General features: G+C 47.6%; 1 long non-coding RNA gene and 1 other non-coding gene across 2 annotated transcripts in view; one reads left to right on the plus strand and one right to left on the minus strand.

Annotated features, from left to right (window-relative positions):
- Positions 1 to 685: 685 nt before the first annotated feature.
- Positions 686 to 17,729, minus strand: part of LOC133069467 (uncharacterized) — a 41,548-nt gene continuing 24,504 nt past the window's right edge. Inside the window, exons 3-4 of the long non-coding RNA XR_009695877.1 lie at positions 6,022 to 14,537; positions 686 to 5,909 (exon numbers count right to left, since the gene is read on the minus strand). This is a non-coding gene — a long non-coding RNA (uncharacterized LOC133069467). The remainder of the gene's footprint in view (positions 5,910 to 6,021; positions 14,538 to 17,729) is intronic.
- On the plus strand, positions 16,406 to 16,478 carry TRNAG-CCC (transfer RNA glycine (anticodon CCC)). Its single transcript has one exon. It is a non-coding gene; the product is annotated as a tRNA-Gly (tRNA).

The following is a 17,729-nucleotide window of genomic DNA, read 5'->3' on the forward strand; positions in this document are numbered from 1 at the left end:
CTACACCTTAACTTATATAGTACTGTATGTCAATTACCTCCCAATAAAACTGGGAAAATATATATATATATATATATGTATATATATATATTCTGTGTATGCATATACACAGAATATAAATGTATATAAACAGACACTGTGTCAAACCTCAAACTACACAGAATGAGAAGTTCCCAGAAATATCTCTTTTTGCCCATGGGAACTACAACCCCAAGTAAGGCAGATACCATCTTTGTTGAGTCAGCCCCCAGCACAGCTGGGGTTTTGGAAATGCCTGCCCTAGATACAGTCTCCTGCTCTGCTCAGGAGAGGGGCCCCCAGTCCGAACCTGCTCTATTGCTTGAACCCCACCTTTGTCCCCAAAAGACGACCCTGCCCCCCAACCGGCTCTGTGCTCCCAGAGGCCTGCATGGTTGACAACTCTTTTCAACACCTTCTTTCCCTTACAGCAGAGGGCATAAAAACACACAACCGTCATCCTTGAGAACAAGAAAGTCAAACTAGCAGCCTAATGGTGCTCAAACTGTGGCCCATCTGGACCGACTTTGATTCAATAAAACATTTTATGAAAGGAACTCCAGGTGTTTCAAGCACCTGACCTAATAGGAAGCGAGGAGCAGCCACATGAGAGGAGTTGTAATGAAATTTCTCCATCAGAGATTCTTTAGAAAGTGAGAGAGAAGCATTTTTTTTATTAAACTTTTATTTTGTATTGGAGTATAGCTGATTAACAATGTTGTGATGGTTTCAGGTGGACAGCAGAGGGACTTCAGTTCAGTTCAGTCGCTCAGTCGTGTCCGACTCTTTGCGACCCCATGACCCGCAGCACGCCAGGCCTCCCTGTCCATCACCAACTCCCAGAGTCCACCCAAACCCATGTCCATGAGTTGATGATGCCATCCAACCATCTCATCCTCTGTCATCCCCTTCTCCTCCCACCTTCGATCTTTACCAGCATCAGGGTCTTTTCCAATGAGTCAGCTCTTCACATCAGGTGGCCAAAGTATTGGAGTTTCAGCTTCAGCATCAGTCCTTCCAATGAACACCCAGGACTGATCTCCTTTAGGATGGACTGGTTGGATCTCCTTGCAGTCCAAGGGACTCTCAAGAGTCTTCTCCAACACCACAGTTCAAAACCATAAATTCTTCGGCGCTCAGCTTTCTTTATGGTCCAACTCTCACATCCATACATGACCACTGGAAAAACCCAGCCTTGACTAGGGACTTAAAACACTTAACAAATCGCGTTTAGATAACCCTTCCCATCCAAGGCTAGGACCCTTTCTCTGCACGCCTCCCCCCACACACATTAAGGCACAACAGGTAACATGAATATAACTAAGAAATTATGCTTTGACTTTGTCTCATGTTCCTCTCAACAGTGGAAAAAATAGATGCTCCATAAATACTAATCACTTGGCTAATTAATTGATCAGCTGATACCCCTTCTAAAGTTATTTATTATCGGAGAGAACCTGGACTTACACTGTAAACACTTTGTTCCTGTTTTACCCCCAGGAGATTATTTTCTATTTCAAAGGAGTCTCACAGTTTAAACTGGACTGTGAAAAATGAACCAAAACAGGCGGGCAGATACTTCTCAGAATCTATTCCACCCACAAAATTTGCATTACGTCTGATGGTATTTGTCAAATGCCCTCAAGCCCTTCCTATTTATCATCCTCTCCCAGAATAGCTGGAGACTGTGCATATTTGCTTTCTGTCACCTAATAATTATGAATTTTATGGAAACTTCTTAAAGGAATGGAAATGATAGGCAAAAATAGATTTCGTCTCAGCCCACCAAATGATTGCTTTTAAAGATATAAACACAAGTTTAATTTCATCACTAAGAATTATAGGTTATCACATCACATATACCATTAAACAAATGAGTTTGCCTTGAGAAAGTTCACTGGGCTCAGCTATATGAAACCCAGCATCTGCTACTTTCAATGCTTATATTTGAATTGGCTAGATATGTTTAAAGTAGAAAATGTTATCCAGTGGGCATCTGGTTAAGAATTTGCAAGCAAAGATCCCTGCTTCTCATACTTTCACAGAAAATGAAAGTGATACTTAACTATCAAAATAAAAATCCTCTGAATCTACCTAAGTGAGGCAGCTTCCCCTTTTTCTGTTATTTTTAACCCCCACAAAGTAGAAGAACTGAAAGAGATCTTTCGGTGCTGATGCAAAGAAACTGAACTCTTTTTGTTCAGAAGTCATTTCAGAAGTCATTTCTTCAGGCAGTTTATAGCATCTTTGAACAATGATACTTTGTGGTAAAATCAAGTGTTAATTATAGCTTGGGAAATGATCATCGGTTTTATAAGTGCTCTTGATTCTGCCAGTGATTGAGCTCTGTGCATTTCTGGCGTGGTGCTCAACGCCCCGAGAAACATTTACCAAATGCTGTCTTTGGATGTTTGTGACCTTTAAACCCCCTTCAGCCTTGCTCTCCTCCTCCGGGGATGTTTCAGGGCAGTTTGATGGGCCCCGTATTCACAGTGCGTGCAAGCGGAAGCGAGGCTACAGACAGGATCTCGGGGCTTCTCTCCGGGTCGGGAAAATGGGGCCGCTGCAGGCTGGTGTTTACCCTGCCACCTCTCGGCCTTACCAGAAACGACACCTCCATGCAGAGTCCTGTCGCATGCTGTCCGCCCGTGGTATTTGTGCTTTTACATGAGGGGAGGGGAGCTCAGAGACCCCCCTGGAGAGAAAGTTATGAAAGCCCTGGACCTTCTTCCTGGAAAAAAACACGTGCACACAAAAATCCTGACCCTGAAGGCCTCCCATGCACCCACGCCTGAGCGAGTACACCACACATCCAGCAGCGCAGTCTCAGGTTCTGTGCGATGACCAGAAAAATCTGCAGCGTGGAAGAAAGCGGGCGATCCGGGAGGATCATTGGAATGCGAGACTCAGAAAGATAATTTTGATTTTTAGTTCAAAATTGGCTGTGTGTTGAAAGAATTAAAAATAAATAAATAAAAAACCTCCATCAACCTTTCCCTGCAGCCGAGACTGTTTGGATTTCACTTCAAAGTTAATCAGTGGGAAAGGCAGGCTCCCTGGGCATCCCGGGCGACATTTCCAACAGAAGCATGATGCTTTGACACCGCCGTGTTGATCTCGCAAATGCTCCCGGAGCTGACTTCCGGGCGGGTGACCCTCTGGAGCCTGTGGTCCGATCGCTGGCTTGGTTCACAGCGATGGCGTCTGGTCCGGTGAACGCTGCTGCGGCCCAGCCTCCTCCGCGGTCTCCGTGCTGCTCGGAACGTGTGTGCGCATGCTCAGTCGCTCCCGCGTGTCCCACTCTGCAACCCCATGGACTGCGGCTCACCAGGCTCCTCTGTCCATGGGGTTTCCCAGGCAAGAATACTGGAGCGGGTTGCCATGCTCTCCTCCAGGGGATCTTCCTGACCCAGGGATGGAACCCGCATCTCCTGCGTTGTCAGGCGGGTTCTCTACCTCTGAGCCACCTGGGAAGCCCCTGTTCTGCACATAACCCCGTGCTTTCCTGATCTGGAGGCCTCCCCCCGCCCTGCCTCCCATTTCCCACCGAGGGAGGGGGACACACAGTCGGTAGAGCATCTGAGAAGCTGCTGGGACTCATCCCCCTGGCCCTCCTCCCTAATGGGTGATTGGCAGACACCTAAAGAGCTATCGATCCACCCTGCCGGTCCAACGCCCTGGTCTTCTTACCTGTCAGCGTGCCCAAGGTACTGACCCAGAAACACTTGGAACCCTACACACGTCCCCTCCTCGAGACGAATCCTCTCTTCACGAGGTTCCCCTGTGCCTGCTGTAGACTTGGGGAAGAAGTGATCTTTAACATTGCCGGAGACACAACCTGATGGCTCCGTCTGCCCAGAGGACAAGAAGCCCTCTCAATCTGCTTTTTGTTCTCATTGAGTTTGAGTTTTATCTTTGCTTTGTTACTCTCATAGCTCTCAGGTAGCGTGTCATTCCAGCAGCATGTAGTATTTTATCTTGAAAAATAATCATCGTTATTTTATGGGTGGGAGAGAGCTTCCCCAACATGCTGTGTGTTGCTACAGCTAAGAGCGATTTGACAGACTCTTAGCTGCTGAAGCCATGAGCCTTAATAATGTCGCCTCTCGCCCGAGCTGGGCTGCTTCAGGAGTTTTATTAATGTAATAAAATGTAGCTTTTACAGCTATCTACAGCATGTAACTACAAATGCATATTATTGATATTATCAGTGTGATGCTTGAGTTTCCTTTTCCATTAATGGAAACGCTGCATTTTATACATGAGTTATACAAAGAATTAATGATGGTTTATACAAGTCTGTCTACAAGTAGATATTTTAGAAGCAATTATACTCATACGAGAGCAATCCTCTCTTGAATAACAGCTTTTGTTCCAAAAGTTGATTTTAAATTTATTTGTTCATAAACATAACATGATCCTCACAAGGAAATACAGTCAGTTAAAGCTGGGGTGTTTTGTTTGTTTGTCTGTTTTCTGGCTGGGCCTGACGGCTTGCGGGCTCTTAGCTCCCCAACCAGGGACTGAACCTGGGCCCCCGCAGTGAGAGCATGGAGTATCACTGGACGCCAGGGAGCTCCCCTGAAGCTCCATTTTACAGGAGAAGGGCAGAACATGGCATCGGTTCTTGTAAAGTTGTCCCTGTTCATCGTTTTAAAAAATCATGTCCACTTTTACGTTGCCTTTCTTTCCTAGAACTAGACGTTCTCGAGGTGGTGCTGCACTCATAGGTGGTGAAGAGGTTAACCGTGTCTGGATGGCACCGCAAGGGTGCACAGGTCACAGCGGAACTAACGTGACCCCAGGTACCCCCGGCCCCTCTGCCCACTCATGGTGGTGAGACTCACCCTTGTCACTCATGCCCTGGGGGACCCTCTGGACAGCATCTCAGAGCAGCTTCCCCCACTCTCCTGATCTCTGCAGTCCATTTTTTAGGAGAACTGCCTTGCTTCCCCAGACTCAGGCTTCCAGTGCCCTGGACCTTTCTTTGTGATTGAAGTGTAGTTGATTTACAGTATCCTGTTAGTTTCAGCTATACAGCGCCGTACTTCAGTTATATGTTTGAAAGTGTTAGTCGCTCAGTCGTGTCCAACTCTTTGCCACTCTATGGACTATAGCCTGCCAGGCTCTTCTGTTCATGGGATTCTCCAGGCAAGGATACTGGAGTTGGTTGCTTGCCATTCCCTTCGCCAGGGGATCTTCCTGACCCAGGGATTGAACCAGGGTCTCCTGCACTGCAAGCAGATTCTTTACTATCTGAGCCACTGGGGAAGCCCAGTTATCTGTATACACGTGTCTATTGTTTTTCAAATTAGTTTCCCATTTATGCTGTTACAGAGCATTAAGCAAAGTTCCCTGTGCTATACAGTAGGTCCTTGTTGGTTATCTGTTTCAGCCCATAATATTTAAAACAGTGCTAACTCCAGCTTGATTACCACCGAAAAGATCATCTCTAAAACTCAGTGACATCAAGGGTCTAGTCTGGACTTCTTAAACCAGCAACCAGAGTTAACCCGAATTGGAATAAGAAATTTTGGTTTGCAGAAGGTGAAAAAAAACCAACTTCTAGAACATGTTTCTTCACAAGAGGGGGGTAGGCCTCATCAGGCTCATGAAACCTAAAGGGAAGAAGAGGTTGACATCCTGATTTCAGAGCCCGCAAGAGAGCGGGGAGGCCGTGTGTTCCCAGGGCAGTGGCCAGGGGCCAGCCCCAAGCTGGGCTCTCGGAGGGCACTTACCTCACCCGCTCACGCAGGAGACAGGCGCCGCAGCCTCAGCCCGGCTCCACAGATGAGAGACTCGGGCCCAGGAGACTCTGGTCTGACGCTGAAGGCGCCACAGCGGCCAGCGGAAGGATCAGTACGCTCCCCGGTGGACGGCACGCGCGCGCGCTGTTTGTGAAGCAGGACGGGCTTTGTGAAAGCTGTCCCCCCACCACCACCTGTGGGGAGCCCCTCACCCCGGGAGGGCGCCCACACCCCTCCCCTGCAGCCCCGTTCATACCCGCGCTTTCCTTCTCTCCTGTCTTCTGGAAGGCTGAGGCCGACCTCCCCTGGGTTTGCGTGTCCCAGCCGAGTTCTCTTCTTGGTGACCTCCGCCCGCCAAGGACACGGTGTGACCAGCTGGGACCTGAGCCCTCCGGGAACCTGAGCGCACTCGCCGACCCTTCCCGGGGTGCTCAGGGCTCCTCTCGGATTTTGACATTTGACAGAAAACCATGAATAAAACACGCATGTAAACTTCATCTCCGTCATCAGTGACCATACAGTTATTACTGAAAACCCTCTGCACTCAGGACTCAACGTGATGACAAACGACACCAACGTAATGACCACAGTAATTCACCGTCCTGTTTAAAGGTATTATTTAGCAAAGCCAAGGTTAGTGCCATGTCGTCGAATGAATTAAAGGGGTCCGCAAGACTTGGCACACACCTCAACTCAGCCACATAGCTGTGTCTCATACTCATCTCAAATTAAAAAATACTTTTCTTTGTAACAGCCTCAAAATACCTCAGGAGAGATTGTCAGAGCTCGCTTGAAAACTTTTTTCAGAACTGTTGGCCAATATCATCTTTTTAAAATAATTTTTAAAGTAATTTATGTATCTGCGGCAGCACTGGGTCTTCCGCTGCCTGTAGGCTTTCTCTAGTTGCAGCGAGGGGGGCTACTCTCTCGTTGCAGGGCGCAGGGTCCCATTGCAACAGCCTCTCTGGTTGCAGACTCTAGGGCGCGGGATCAGTCGCTGTGTGCACAGCTTTAGCTGCCCCGCAACACGTGGGATCCTCCCAGACCAGGGATGAAACTGTGTCCCCTACATTGGCAGGCGGACTCCTATCCACTATACCACCAGGGAAGTGCTAGCCAAAATAGTCTTTTACTTTTTAAACTTACTTTCAAAACTCCGGACTATAGAATATATTGACGATTAGGACAACAGGATTGCTTTTTTCATAACTAACAGCAGAGTCCCAGGAGAGTCTGGCTACCATTATTAGCCTGATGCTACTATGTGTGGATAACTTACGTTCATTAGGGGGAAGAGTCACCTTGGATTTTTTTTTTTCCAAAGAAGCCCTGGTTAGATGGCTTGCAGACACAAGCCTCGCCCTGAAGGAGGGCCTCTGAGCAGAAGAGAAGGCACACGTGTGCCGAGACTCCACATCCTGGTTCATCCCGCGGAGGCGGGGGCGCGGCTTACGCTGCCCCCTCCGCTGTAACCGCCGGCGTGTGGAGCGAAGGGCGAGTGGGCACCGCCGGCTCACATGTGGTGATACCAGCTGTTTGCAGACCCCTGGAGGGGAGGGTCAGTGTCCTCAGCCCACGCCACCTGCTGACCGAGCCCGCCACGGACCAGCAGCGATTTCACCTCATTAATGTATAACCACGGGGGTGAAAGGAACCATTTCACAATCTGCAAGTCGCCCCGATTTTCAGATTCCTCCAGGTCGAAAGCAATCACCAGCCAGGCTTTCTCCCCACCCAGACATATTTATTCTTCCTCTTCAGATTCAAACCGTTCCTGAAGGCAAACAAAAATTACAGCAAACCCGGCCCGCTTGTCTACAGTATTTACATGCATTACATACCCTAAAAATATGTAGCTTATTAATGACTGATTTTCCAGCCTCTTCAATAAGCCTTTTTATTAGCGTGACACTCCTTCACTTACAAGTGTCAGACCATCTCTCCCCGTGTGAGCTCCCTTTCTGGTATTTAATGTAAAGACAGAACAGTATTTATATCCCTCACAATAAAAGAACGGATTGTTTTCAGGTTATACAGCCGCGGTGTGATAAAGAAAGAAGGAACCTTACAAAATGATAAATATTTTCATTAAAAAACTTTAAAACTAAAAGTTCAAAGATATGTTCTCCTCTCTTATTTCTTGTCAAAACATGACTTAAGACCCAAAACTAATCTACTTTCAATTTTATTCCATATTTCAGCGCTGTCATAGTACTCAGCAGAGAGTATTGGAATACGATCATTTTTTATTTTGTTGATGTTACCGACAGCTTTATTTCACAAAGCAATCTTATACTATGTCTACCAGTGGCAGGGCACAGAGGTCAAATAGTCTATCCTTACAGGTAGAGAGCTTATTAAATGGCACGTCTATTAAACCCGATGGACAACATAAAGAAACATTCCTGCAAAATACTTTAAGCATAGTTCAATGAAGATATGGCTCCAAAGGGTAGTAAATAATTTAAACGGAGACCAATAAGAAATTTGTTATATTTTTTACTAGCATCTTCAAAATTATATTTCAAACAAAGTGGTTAGAATAGAGAGAAACACAAAAGCTGCAGTTAACAGCCCGGGTTCAATGGCAAATGTTCCAGAACGTGGCTACTTCAAGGCAAATCCCAACATTAATGAATCGACAGTTCCACTGCCGAGTTCATTTTAAGAAATCCAGACATAAATATTACATAATCATGAGCTGAGATAACTGCTTTTAAAAAATCATCTTACTGTCATTTTTATTCTAGCTTTGGAAAATGGTTAATTTTTAAATTCAGTGTAGGATAACATTTACTCGTGACAAAACTTCGCTTCTAGGAGAAACAACTGCATCAGAAGAGTAGCGTCAAAATAATGTGAAAAATATTTGCTTAATTGTTACATATTAAAATATTACATAATATTTTACATACACATAAAGTAGTGTATAATGCCTGGTAGGAAAATCTAAGTGTGATTACCAAGAATTAGAAAAAAATTTTTGATACTGCAGGATTTTTTTTCCCTGGTATCTCTGGTAACTCTTTGAAGATCAAAAAATTGAATCATCCTTTTAATCACAGTGCCTCCCCATGTATTTTATTAACCACATTTACAAAAAAGGAAAAAGGGGACCCATGAAAGAGAACTCAATTTCAAGCTGTGGGTTTTCTACCAAAATGACAAACTGAATCAGTACCTTTTAATAAGTTTATCATAAGTAAGAGTATTTATAACATAAATAAGAGACAGAGTCTCTTGCTCTTGATGTTGGCTACCGGTCTCTGACCAGGCAGCTGGGTCCATGGCCTCTTACCAAGAATATAGACACCTTGATCAAGGATCATTAATAGATTGGCCTGGTGGGGTAATTAATTGGATTCAGAAACATGAAGCCTGAGTTGTTAGAGTGGACAGTTACCTTCTCTGCCAGCATTACTCCAAAGACACCGTCCTTACTTCGGCACCCAGTAAATCATCTACCTAAACGTATTTGCACCCAATCATTTTTTAAAGTCACAATCTTTGTAGTGTCAACTTGTCAAGGGTCAAAGGGAAGAGCAGGCAAGATTCCCAAATCAATCTGCTTGTAGAAACTGTCTCATTTCATTTCAAATTACCTGCTGTGGTTGAAGCAGGCGATGGACAAACCGCCTTCCGCCATAAACCATGACAGCCCGGGTCGAACGTGGCCCATCACTCACCAGGGTTTAGTCAGGCCGCTTCTGTCATTAACTACTTTTAAACGGCTGTGTGGGGTTAAGTGATCTTGCGGGGCAGTCGCAGGTATAAATACTGTTTGGACAGTTTAATGTCAAGAGACAATTCCTCCGAGATGAAAACTGTGTAACCCAACAGAACAGTTGTCGATACAAGGATTAAGGTGCCTGTGCTGTTCCTCGGAGCCCTGCCTTGACGTGGGTTTTGTGTAAGTCGCCCCAGAGGAGACTGAATGTGGGTCAGCCACCTGACTCAGCTCCTAGACGGTGTTCTGAGAACACCAAAAGCCTTCAGGCATCCAGAGGACCACCCTGCGGTAGGCGGTCTTAGAGTGTTTACGGGTGTCCTTGAGAGGCTGAGCAGAAGATGAGGGCGCCCGGCTAGTGTGGGCAGACCCCCGCCAGCAGCTCCAGAGCCCCAAGGTCAATTGAAATCTCAAAGGTCTACAGCCGATCGTAAAACCAGGGCGGGCGGTACAACACCTTGGGCACGGAACAGTCACGATGAAGAAATCAGGCTGAAATGATGACCCCATCGCCCTTACAGAGCTCTCTCCTGAAGCCAAACTCTGTAATGTCTAAAGGTGACAACAATTAACATTCACCCAGTACTTAGCATATATGGGGCATGCACTGAGCACTTTGCATGCATGACCTCATTTAAGTCTCACAACCCGATGAGAAACCTATTTTTAGTTCCACTTTACAGGTGAGAACGCTATGGACCAGAACTGGTAATAATTTGACCCAGTCGCACAGCTGGATGATGGAGAAGCGAATAAACATTGTGTCTGGTTCGAGAACTAGTTACAATCCACTACATGCTAGACCACTTCCGCAATACTGATGCCCCCGGTGAGACATTCCACTTGCTGGATTTATAAAGTATAATACACGTCGGCTTACTGCCCTGTAGCATGCTTTAGCATTGTGAAAAAACTGTCTGAGTCATTGAAAGAAGAGAGTTGTTAGGTTACTCAGCTCCTTAAATCCAACCAGTATATAAACAACATGAAGACTCTCCAGGAGGTGCGTGCGTGTGAAAAGCCATTTCAAAATCTTCAGTGTCTGTGTGTTTTCTTCCCAAAATTGGTCTAACTGAGTAAACATCATGCCCATTCTGTTTTTTTACCCTATTCTCCACTGTGGTTCTCCAGCCTTACTTCAAGAGGCACCCCCTCCACCCCCAGAGTCTTACCTGGCCCCCAAGGTGAGAATCTCTGTATCAACGAAGACTGTCGAGCAGGTCCCTGAAGATCCTCCCTGATTCACCCCGTGAAGAGACGCACTTCACCCAAGAGGTTTCTGTGTTTAAAACTCATCTATCGAATGTTGTAATATATTTATGTCATTTGATCGCTTTCTAATACTACCCCAATACAGAAGGAAAATGTTAACCTTTAGAACCTTATAGTGTAGGAGTTAAAAACAAATTCAGTTTATGTGCAGAGTTTTGTAGCAGAGAATTACATGACCCCTAGTAAGGCTTTGGAAAGTAAAGATCTTTCATCAGGATAAAAATCTGTGGGGATTAAGAATGGAAATACAGTTTCAGGGACAAAAAGAAACAATGTTATAGACAATTGTGATGTGTTTTTTGAATGGATGCTACTGAGCATAAACTCACCATGATATTCATATTTCTTGGGGTGCATTCAAATCAGCTTCTCAAACCTCAGCACTGTCGGGATTCTGCCCTGATAACTTTTTCTTACATGTTGCTTTGTAGCATGCTGAGCAGCTTGCCTGGTGTACACACACACACACACACACATACACACACATGCTCTTTCAAACTTGTGTGACACCACAGATGCCTCCAGAAGTTGCCCAGATGCCTCCTGGGGGGCGAAACTCTCTCTGGTTGAGGATCTTTTTTTAGATGACCATTTCTCGTTCTATGTTTTGGTCGCTTGGTCCCAAGGCAAGCCGGATCCTAGCTCCCCGACCAGGGATCCAACTCACACCCCTGCACTGGAGGGCGAAGTCGTCATATCACTGAACCACCAGGGAAGTCCTGAGAATCCTTAAACAAGTAATATAACATTTCTTATAGATTTTTTTCAACATGCAATATTTAAATTTATAATGAAAATGTTTGATGTCCACTAGACATTATGCAAGAGAGAACACAATTTTTTTTAAGAGGCACGTATGGGCAAACACATTTCAAGAACACTGAGTTCAATAAAGACGTTGGTGGCCAGTGCGAGGTGAGCAGAAGGAATGTCGGCCGAGCTTGGGACCCCAGGGGACCTCAGGTGGGGCTTGTCCCTCTCAACCTTAACTGCTAGCTGACCCAGACCCAGAGAATTTAAACAGTAGCTGGACCATCAAAGGCAGGAGCGATGTCATATTGGAACATGGCAACTTTGAACACTCAGCAGCTTAAAGAAGCATAAATAATAATGAACACGCACAATTCCTCGACAATTTTAAAGTGATAGTTTTTGAAGAAAATAAACTGAGAAGGTCAAGTTCAGGAGAATATGAAGAATCCCCAGAAATGTTAGGACCGAAAGGGCATGGATGACATGGGACTTCTTTAGACCCTGTTGTAGTCCGAGTGTCAAATTTAGCCATGCTTACTCTGAACTTACTGATGCTGGGAAAGACTGAGGGCAGGAGGAGGGGACGACAGATGGTTAGATGTCATCGCTGACTCAACGGACATGAACTTGAACAAGCTCGGGGAAGTGATGAAGGACAGGGAGGCCTGGCGTGCGGCAGTCCATGGGATTGCAAAAAGTCGGACACAACTGAGCAACTGAACAACAACAACAACCGAGAACTTGCAAAATTGTGTCCCTGTGATTATCTACATTCAGACTTGGGGGTCTGGATGGGCAGAGCCCAGAGGTCCTTCAGTCTGAGCCACACACTAGAAGCCAGGCTGGAGAAGGAACCAGACCACCCATCAGACGTGGCAGGAAAACCACAGCTACTTAAAAAAAAAAAAATTCAATGGAGACCATTCTATTTTTTTATATAATTTTATTTATTTATCCACCCTGTTATTTTATATTAGTTAGGTGGTCACTTAGCTACATCTATTGTACAATACTGGATATTTATAGCAATGATCCTCGAGTATCAACTAAATATCAGAGTGTAAGTACAACCCTCTTCTTGGATATCTTTAAAGATGTTTCTTTTAAAAAAATGACTCAACTAAGTTTAAAAAAAAGAAGTGCATAGCAGCACAGCTAGGAAATGCAGATAGGCAAAACAGAGGAGATAAAATGACCCTGTTCTCCTCACTCAGAGATAACAAAAGCAGAATCTCGGGCGCATTCTTTTGAAACTCTGTGTTGAAACTGACAACTTGGGCTCTTTTCCCATCCCTGTTTCTCGCTAAAAAACTCTCCAGATGGCCCCTTTGATTTCCATGGTCCTCTGCGGCTATAATGCCCTTTAGACGGGCCGTCTCTACTGACCATGGGAAGCGCGTGAGGAAGCGGAGGCTCAGGGGCTCCAGCCCACACCCAGGACTGTCTTCTGAGCCCCCAGCCTCCAGCACCAAGAGTAGCAGCAGATCTGGAAGCGGCCACACGTCCACTTCTGGGTGAGCTGCCAACATGAGAAGTTTCATGCATGCGATCCTAGGTAAGCAGGATCAGAGCAGAAAGAGATTCACAGACACAGGGAGCAGCCTTGTGGTTGCCAAGGGAGAGGGAAACGGGAGTGTGGGGCCGGCAGACGCAGAGTGCGAATTCCACACAGAAGGGATGGGCAGCGAGGTCCTCCTGCCCATCAGCGCGGGGACCTACATTCAGTGCCTGGGATAAACCGTGACGGAAGGAACACAGAAAAGAATGCTACATGTGTGAGCCTGAGTCACTTTGTGTATAGCAGAAATTCACTTCATATTGAAATCAAGTATATTTCAATTTAAGAAAAAAACATCACATGAATCAGCCAGTCAAGGGTGCCTTTGGTACCTGAATCTTTAACATCAAAGGAAGTCAGGACACCCCATCCTTGCATGTTCAGAACAATCTTTCTGGACAGTGCTGCCTGGGCTCTCTCAGGCTGCAGCTCTGTGGCTGCATCCGTGGACACAAGGCCATCCTGGCCATTAGGCCAGGCACAAACAAAGGCTGAGATAAGAGACCAGGTACTGGTGAGAGGGTGTGGCACCGCGGGAGCCAGACCCTGCAGCACCCAGAAAGCGGAACAAAAGAAGCAGCAGGGGGCTTCCCAGGTGGCCCTGGTGGTGAAGAATCCACCTGCAGTACAGACAGGAGACACAAGTTCGATCCCTGGGTCGGGAAGAACCCCTGGAGGAGGGAATGGCCACTCGCTCCAGTATTCTCGCCCGGAGAATCCCATGGACAGAGGAGCCTGGTGGGCTACTGTCCACGAGGCCACAAAGAGTTGGACATGACTGAGGCTACTCAGCACGCCTGCAGGGTGAGGCAGACACAGGCGTTCATGCCCTCGGCCTGTGTGCCCAGCAGCGTCCTGGGCTCCCGAGACACGACGATGCAATAGCCCAGGCAGCCGGCTGCCCTGGGACCAGCCAGGCGCCTGCGAGTGCAAACCCTCCCGCCCCTCCGGCACCAACAAGGCAGACTCGTCCTCTCTGACCCTCGCTTCCTCAAGGACGAAAGGAAAGGAATGTGAGCCCGTTGTACGGAGTCAGGTAAGATAGCTGCGCTGCCGGGCGCACGGGAGAAGCACACTTGTCCTTCGTAGAAACTCACCTGGACCGAGAGCGACACGCTTCAGGACACTTAACCTCGTAAGCTGGGTTCGTCCTGCAGGGAGGACTTGGAGGCCTGAACCTCGTAAGCTGGGTTCGTCCTGCAGGGAGGACTTGGAGGCCTGTAAGTGGCCCAGGCACGTCAGTCACCGAGGGTCAGGTCAGAATTCAAGTCCAGGCGGCCTCTCTCCAGAGCTGGGGCTTCAGTTCAGTTCAGTTCAATCGTTCAGTTGTGTCCGACTCTTTGCGACCCCATGAATCGCAGCACGCTAGGCCTCCCTGTCCATCACCAACTCCTGGGGCTTATGGACCCGCAAAGGACATCCGTTGCGGTGGTTGTCAGTATATTAAATGAACAGCAAATCTCTAGGAATAACGAAATGCAAAGAGCTGGAGGTACCCACAACTCTTCAAATGTGAATGTCATCACTGCAATCTGTGAGACCGATTTGGGACGTCCCTGGTAGTCCAGTGGTTAGAACTCTGCGTTTTCACTGCCAAGGGCATGGACTCAGCCCCTGGTGGGGGATCTAAGATCCCAGGAGCCACAGCACCCACACACACACACACACCAAAAAAGGAATGAAACCAATTCTATGAAACTTCTACAGAAGCAGGATTTTTTACATAGGGTTAGTACAGGATGTTTTATATAATGGATCAACAAGATAGTAATAATGCTGATTTTATTATTACTCTGAGTTCAGTGTCTGCTGGCTAGGGTTAGCACCAGGTTAGCATGTTAGCACGATCTGCAGGGTGCACACGACCTGGGTAAGGCTGGAAGGCCGCACTCTGGCCTCTCACCCAAGGACCCAGCAGAAGCAGCTTTCAGACTGGAGGCTGGAAAGTCAACGCTGGAAACCCAGAGGAGCCCCACCCCTTGCCACCCGGATTCCTCGCCCGGAGCAGCTGAGCCTTCCCAGTTCGCACCTGGCAGCCGTATCAGAGAGGACGCCCCCTTCGCTGCCCCCTCCCCGGATGTGACCTCTGCCCCCGAGGGCCTCCCCTGCTGCAGGCTGCGTCTCAGTCCTCCTCTCCCGCCCCCCTCAGTGGGCCGCCCCGCCCGCCCACACCACCCGCTCCAGTCCCCGCCCCTGCCTCCAACATCTTCAACACAGTCTCTGAAAAGAGGCGGGAGCCGGAACTCTCCACTCTCCAGGCTCTGCCTTCATCTCCCCGCCTTCCCCCAGGTCCTTGCCCTCTGTGGACGGGGCATCGCTGCCCTGTGAGGACACACGGAAGACACGCTCCAGCCTTGCAGAAAGTGATAGATCCTCCTAGCCTGGCAGGAGAGCCCCGCTGCTTGCTGAAATATTAAAATACTTGCTTGTCAGTGGGTCCATAGTCACAACCCCAACTCTCCCTCCCAGAGCCGCTGCCTCTGCATCCTAACCCAGGACCCTGAGACCAGCCGGCATTCCAGCCACTGCCGCGTAGAGTCTGAGCCCTGGGGGGGGCTTCCAGAACCGCTGCCCCTTCCCCAGCCCACAGCCTAATGCCAACTGGTTGGTGCCTCCGCCTTATTGACTGTTGAGTGCTTTGGATCTTCGCCCTGGGTGACAGCGTACGCCTTTTAGAGAAGCACCATTGAACTACATCCCCAAACCCAGGGAGGAGCTGGGGGTGGGAGCAGCCCCTGCAGGGAAGGGCTGGCCCCTCCAGTGAGCTCGCACTGTCCAAGGCAAGCGAACGCTCAGGTCTTCGCTCTGTCCACTGGAAGCTGGGACCAGGAACTCCCCAGCCATCAGTATTATCCGTAATCATGTCATTTCTCTCCTACCTGCCCTGGGGAACCAGGACATTTAAGCAGAAGCAAACATAAAATGGAAGATGAGCACTAAAACTCAGATCCACCCTGGGATTACTCTGCATCCAGCCAAATCAGAGATTAGAGAGCTGCCATCTGATGCAGAAAGTAGAAAGCCAGAGTGGACAGTGACCGTGTAATCCATTTATAACCGTCCTCTTAAGAGATGCTGGATTTTGTAAAAGGCTGAATGTTGTAGGAAAAAGCCAACTCTGGCAGGAAGTAAATAAATCGAAGTGGTGCATGTTTGCTTGTTTATTTAACAAACTATTCTGAGTGCTTTTGGGCTCCAAAGAAACTTCTTAGATGTTTAACATTCAGTCTAGAAATATAACCATTCTTTAACACATCCCGTAATTTATTTTAGAATATCAATTGTGTGGTAACTTTTTAAGAGGTGCATTTAAAAGGCAAGAGAGGAACTTCCCTGGTGGTCCAGTGGCTAAGACTCTGCACTCCCAATGCAGGGGGCCTGGGTTCTATCCCTGGCCAGGGAAGTAGATTCCACATGCTGCAACTAAGATCTGGTACAGCCAAATAAGTAAAATGACTACTTCCTTTGAAAGGCAAGAGAAAAGACAGCTTGGTGTGTTCTCAATAAGTTAGACACAGGACTACCGTTGTTTTGTTGTTGTTGAGTCGCTCAGTCACGTCTGACTCTTTGCGACCCCATGGACTGTATGTAGCCTGCCATGCCCCGCTGTCCGTAGGATTTTCCAGGCAAGAACACTGGAGTGCATTGCCATTTCCTTCTCCAGGGGATCTTCCTGACCCAGGGGTCAGACCCGCATCTCCTGCATTGCAGGCAGATTCTTTGCCAGTAAGCCACCTGGGAAGCTCACACAGAATTACCATATAACCCAGCTATTCCACGTTTAGGTATACACCGGAAAGAATGAAAAACGGGTTTTCAAATAATAACTTGCACACAGATGTTCGCAGCAGCATTATTTACAACAGACAAAAGGTGGGAACAACCCCGATGTCCACTGACAGATGAATGGATGAATGAATCGCAGGCCATCCACACAATGGAACTCAGCCATAAAAAGGCGTGAAATCCTGACACACGCCACAGCAGAGGTGAGCACCCGAAACACATTCTACGCGGGAAAAGCCCCATCAAAAGGCCACACACTGTGGGCTTCTGCTGTGTGAACTGTCCAGGAGAGGGGAGTCCCCACTCAGAAGGCAGGGACTGCGGCGGGGAGAGAAGCGGATGGACTTCTCCATGGGGGCAGGTCTCCTGCTTGGGGCGGGCGATGTTCAGGAATTGGACCATGGTGATGGTCTTGACATTGGGAACGTGCTAAATGCCACCGAACTGGACACATTGGCATGGTTAAAATGGTGAATTTTGTCATATACACTGTATCACAGTTTTTTTAAAAGGCGGGGGTTAAGAGAAGACCACGGGAGTGTGGGGTCCTGGATACCTGGTCTACTGCTCACAGCTCTCAAAGAGCCTCCGCGTCAGCCCCCCTTCCCCCGCCGTCCCCCAAAGCAGCAGCTTCTTGCTCCCACAAACAGCAGAGCTTCCTCCTGGCTGGCCTTGTTTGTTTTGCTTTTTTCTTTAAAGAACTCTGGTTGGGTTTTGAATCTTCAATATTTAACTTCTCTAATCACACTGCGAAGACTTTTGTAAAGTATTTATTTTCCTGATGCTTTATGTAAAGAAACTCAGGACAGACTATTTCTTCCTTTGACAAATAAGGCGTGGCTTGGGCACACCAGAAACGGCCGGCTCT

This window comes from Dama dama, chromosome 14 (assembly GCF_033118175.1).
Source record: "Dama dama isolate Ldn47 chromosome 14, ASM3311817v1, whole genome shotgun sequence".
NCBI classification, from domain to species: domain Eukaryota; kingdom Metazoa; phylum Chordata; class Mammalia; order Artiodactyla; family Cervidae; genus Dama; species Dama dama.